The sequence below is a fragment of the Lissotriton helveticus genome, chromosome 2_1 (genome assembly GCF_964261635.1).
Source record: "Lissotriton helveticus chromosome 2_1, aLisHel1.1, whole genome shotgun sequence".
Classification (NCBI taxonomy): domain Eukaryota; kingdom Metazoa; phylum Chordata; class Amphibia; order Caudata; family Salamandridae; genus Lissotriton; species Lissotriton helveticus.
Window position 1 is genome coordinate 1,504,284,165 of NC_136059.1, and position 6,000 is coordinate 1,504,290,164.

Below are 6,000 nucleotides of genomic sequence, written 5' to 3' on the forward strand. Positions count from 1 at the left end.
TCTGAGGGTGAGGGATATGATGAAGATGACCAATACACCTTCCCCATCAATGAACCGGATGCACATCCAGATGCATATGATGACATTGGTGACCAAGGCACCCAAAGTGTGGGGCAAGACCCACAGGCTTTCAGTGCACGTGCATCCCCAACAGAGGATTCTGCAGGTTTTCATGCACTCATTGAGAGGGCAGCTGCTAATCATGATGTGGACATGCATGCTGACCCAGTGGAAGAGGACTTTCTCTTTGATACTTTTTCAGTCTCTGAAAGAACTGTGAAAACGCTGCCTATGCTCAAGGGAGTCCTCAAGCATGCAGCTGACATCTTTAAAGAACCTACCAGAGCGAGAGTGGTCAATCCACGTATAGAGAAAAAGTACAGACCAGCACCTGCAGACCCGGCATACATTCGGGGACAGTTGCCACTAGACTCTCTTGTGGTCGCAAATGCCAGAAAACGGGCCAACTCCCAGACGACGGGTGAAACTCCTCCCCCAGACAAGGAGTCCAAAGTGCTAGAGGCAGGGGGCAAAAGAGTGGCGGCACAAGCTGCCAACTTTTGGCGTATTGCAAATACACAAGCACTCTTAGCACGTTACGATAGGGCGCATTACGACACCCTAGAGCAGATTGTACAACACCTGCCTCCAAAGTTTCAAGAGGGCACCAAACTGCTTATAGAGGAAGGGAAACTGATCTCCAACGCAGCCATCAAGTGTGCACTTGACGCCGCAAACACAGCAGCTAGAGCGATCAACACTAGCGTCATGCTAAGACGACAAGCTTGGCTCCACATATCAGGGTTTAAACCTGATATTCAGACAACCATCCTTAATCAGCCAGTCAATCCTGATAGACTGTTTGGTCCAGATGTTGACACCACCCTCGAAAAGATAAAAAAGGACACAGAAACTGCTAAGTCCATGGGGGCCCTACAATCACAACAGTTTCGTGGCAATAATTTTCGTCGCTCAGGTGCACGTGGAGTCACCAGAGGACAAATGGGTCAACAATCGCAATTCTCAAGAGGTGGAGCACAATCCTCGTTCACAAAACAGAACAAGGGAGGTTACAGAAATACCAGCAACAGAGGTCGCGGCAGAGGAAACAACAACTCCCGCTCCTCTACCCCAAGCAAACAGTGACTCTCTGTCACTGCCCCCCGACCACTTAACACCTGTCGGGGGGAGACTGCAGCAGTTCCTGCCCGTCTGGAGAAACATCACCACAGACAGGTGGGTGCGACAACTAGTCCAGTATGGTTATTGCCTAGAGTTGAAATCCACTCCACCCAACATTCCGCCAAGGCAAAGGCCTATGTCCGCAGAGCACTTGCACTTATTGCAGCAGGAAGTAGTGGCGATGCTGCACAAAGGCGCAATCGAGCTTGTGCCGGTGGGAGAGGAAGGCACAGGGGTATATTCCCTGTACTTCCTTATTCCAAAGAAGGACGGATGTCTCAGACCCATTCTAGATCTACGTCCCCTCAACCTGTACATACTATCAGAACATTTCCATATGCTTACACTGCAACAGATTCTTCCCTTGTTAAACCAAGGGGACTTCTTAGCAACCTTAGATCTCAAGGATGCGTATTTCCACATTCCACTACACCCGTCCCACAGGAAATACCTCAGGTTCACTATTCAAGGCAAGCATTACCAGTTCAAGGTCCTACCCTTCGGAGTCACCACAGCCCCAAGGGTGTTTACCAAGTGTCTGGCGACAGTAGCAGCGCACCTCAGGAGGCAGAACATCCATGTCTACCCCTACCTGGACGACTGGCTCGTTCAAGCCAAGTCGGAACGACAGTGCGCCGCGGACATGTCGACCACCATTCACCTCCTTCACAATCTAGGTTTCTCGTTGAACTACCCAAAGTCGCATCTTCAGCCGGCACATGTCCGGCAGTTTCTAGGTGCGACGATCAATACCCTGACGGCCATGGCTCAACCAAACCAAGTCAGGATAGACAGCATGCAGTCTCTAATCCAGAAGTTCAGACCACAACACTCGCTTCCAGCGAGAGTGTTCATGCAGTTGATAGGCATGATGGCCTCCTGCATCTTCATAGTCCCTCACGCACGGTTACATATGCGCCCGCTCCAGGAGTGCTTAGCAAATCAGTGGACACAGGCTCAGGGACAATTGACAGACCTAGTGTTGGTTACCAGTCGGGCATACGACTCTCTGCATTGGTGGACTCCACACAACCTTTGCAAGGGCCGACTGTTCCAAGAGCCAGTGCCACAGATTATCCTGACAACGGACGCATCTCTCCAGGGATGGGGAGCTCATCTGCTCACTTACACGGTGCAGGGACTATGGACGACGCAGCAACAGAAGATGCACATCAACTATCTGGAACTGATGGCAATCTTCATGGCACTCAAGTCCTTCATTGTACATCTGTGCAACAAGGTAGTGTTAGTCCGGACGGACAACATGACCGCGATGTACTACATTCAAAAGCAGGGGGGCACCCACTCGCCACAGCTGTCTCATCTGGCTCAGAGCATGTGGAAGTGGGCCATTCAGAGGAACATTTTCCTCATGGCAGAACACCTCCCGGGAAAGGACAATCAGATGGCGGATCTGCTCAGCAGGTACAGCCATCAAATGCACGAGTGGGAGATACACCCATCTGTCCTCCACCCGTACTTCCAGCAGTGGGGTCATCCGGTGATAGACCTGTTTGCCACAAAAGAAAACGCAAAATGCCAACACTTTGCCGCCAGGTTCCCTCACCCACAGTCGCAGGGGAATGCGATATGGATGAACTGGTCAGGCAAATTTGCGTACGCTTTTCCGCCAGCCCCTCTGATACCGCTGGTGGCAAGAAAGCTAAGGCAGCACGCGATGACTCTCATCCTAGTTGCTCCAACGTGGGCGCGCCAAGCATGGTACACCACGTTCCTCGAACTCTCAGTGGTGCCGCATCAGACTGCGCCTCACGCCCAGACTTTTGACGCAGAACCATGGAGAAATTCAGCATCCAGATCCGCAACAGCTCAACCTGGCGATCTGGCTCCTGAAGTCCTAGAGTTTGGATACCTTAACCTACCTCCGGAATGCATGGACATCATCAGGGAGGCAAGGAAGCCAACTACCAGAGCATGCTATGCTGCGAAATGGAAGCGTTTTGTCATTTACTGTACAGCCAATGACATCAACCCGCTAGATGCATCTATCCCTGACATCATTTGCTATCTGTTGCATCTTTACAAGTGCAATCTAGCGTACACTTCCATTCGGATACATCTATCCGCCATAGCGGCTTATCTTCAGAACAGGCAGCATCTCTCTGTCTTCAGAGTGCCTGCCATTAAAGCTTTCCTTGAAGGTCTGAAACGAGTCATTCCCCCAAGGACACCACCAGCTCCGGTGTGGAACCTCAATGTGGTCCTCACCAGACTGATGGGACCACCTTTTGAGCCACTGCACTCGTGTGAACTCCAGTTCCTAACGTGGAAAGTAGCTTTCCTAATAGCTATTACGTCACTGAGGCGGGTTAGTGAGCTACAAGCGCTCACAATCCAAGAGCCTTTCATTCAGATTCATCCAAATAGGGTAGTGCTACGCACTAACCCCAAATTCCTTCCGAAGGTGGTGTCACAGTTTCATCTCAACCAAACTATTGACTTGCCGGCATTCTTTCAAAACCCACAAACGGTAGCGGAAAGAATGCTCCATACCTTAGATGTACGGAGGGCGTTGATGTACTACATAGACAGGACACAACCCTTTAGAAAGACAAAACAACTTTTTGTTGCCTTCGCACCACAACACAAAGGCAACCCTATTTCCAAAGCAGGAATAGCCAGGTGGATTGTTAAGTGCATCCAAATAGGTTATCAAAAGGCCAAGCGCACTCTAACGATACCCCCCAGAGCGCACTCCACACGCAAATTGGGGGCATCCATGGCTTTCCTAGGGAACATTCCTTTAGAGGACATTTGCAGAGCAGCCACGTGGGTTACACCACATACCTTTACAAAACACTACTGTGTTGATGTGCATTCCAAGCAGCAAGCTGCTGTAGGACAGGCTGTTCTCAAGACACTCTTTCAGGTTTCTGCAGCTGGCACGGGCAACCGCCGCTGATGGAGGGACTGCTATGTATTCTATGCTAAGATATGAATTTAGCAGCCCACATGCCTCGAACTGAATATGCTACTTACCAGTATGCATCTGTTCTTGGCATGTAGGGCTGCTAACATTCATATCGCCCACCCTCCTCCCCGGTGCCTGTTGCAGCTGCAGATATACTATTGTATTCAGTCATTAGCATGGACATCTTTTACACTTTTCACTCCATCTTCTGCCACAATGGCGAAAAACAATCTGGGGATGGAGCCGATGCCCATGCGCACTGTAGTCCAGGGGAGGAGCCACCTATCTCAGGATACTTCGAAGACTCTTCCAGGACAACAATGTGCGATCATCCGGACCCAACACTAGGCGGCGATCTAATGCTAAGATATGAATGTTAGCAGCCCTACATGCCAAGAACAGATGCATACTGGTAAGTAGCATATTCAATACTAGATCAGCTAGAATACCAGGGGGTGATTGAAACTTGCACCTCACAAATGAACAACCCCTTGTTTCCGGTCTCCAAACCAGACAATTCATATCGTCTAGTTTTAGATTACCGACACCTTAACACATGTTGCAAAACCTTTGCAGTGCAAAACTCACACAGTGCTGCACTAATGAATAACATAGTGCGCAAAAAATACAAAACAACCTTGGACATCTCCAATGGATTCTTTTGTCAAAACATAGCACCAGAGAGCAGATATTTAACTGCATTCTCAGTAAATGGCACTCAAAAACAATTCTGTCGGTTAGCCCAGGGGTACAAGAACAGCCCGGGGGTATTCTCAGCGAGAGTAACAGAATTACTACAGCTATATGATGATGAAGCATTATCTTATGTCGATGACATTTACTTAACAGACGATGACTTGGATACTCACTTGAAAAGAGTGAACACCATAATACTTGGGTTCGCAGCAGAGGGTTACAAATTCAACTTTAAAAAATCCAGAATTGCCCATCTGACAGTCCTATTCTTAGGATATGAGTTATCAAGTGAAGGTAAAAGCCTGGCAGACAATTTCCTAGAGAAATGTGCCGTAATCCAAGCTCCTAAAACACTAAAAAACCTACAGTCAATTCCCAGGCTTCCTAAATTTCGGAAGAACATACATTGCAAATTACGCAGAAAGGGTCAAACCCCTTTATGATCTAATTAAACCAGACTTTAAAAGATCCAATTGGACTCAAACACACACAGAAATTTTGAGATCCTTACAAACAGACATGCTAATTAAAACAAAATTAGAAACACGTGATAACACACGCAATCTTGTGATTCGAGTCATCCCAGGGAGATGCGGATTCACATACCTGACCTCTAATGAGGGAGAAAAGGTACCAATTGCATTCAAATCACACTTGTACACTAAGTCTGAAATGAAATTTAGCCCAACGGAAAAAATTCTTACAGCAACACAGACAGCTATAGCAAAAGAACGAGCCCTGGCACAAGGTAGACGAATAGTAATCGTAACACCAATACCAGCCTTAGAGGCGGTAACAAAGGCAAGCATTCCAAATGCTAAAGCACTCCATCCAAGATGGATACAATGGGCTAACTCTCTTGCTGCAACAGACGTGGTGTACGAATTTGATCCTTACTTAAAAACACAAGAATTTCTCCAATATGAATTTGAATGTCCTCCGCCAACCGAAATTCTGCCTCTAGATCACTACGGCTGTATAATATATACAGACGGATCAGCACAACCCGCAGTAGGGGGTAAACAAGCTTACAGTGCTGCGTGCGCGATTGTTAAAGGTCGTTGGCACGAAGGGAAATTTAAACCAACCCTCACTAAAACACAATCCCTAGGAGATTGTACAGCTCAGCGAGCTGAACTACTAGCATTCAAGATGGCGCTTGAAAATACCGATCGAGAATTCCCCACACT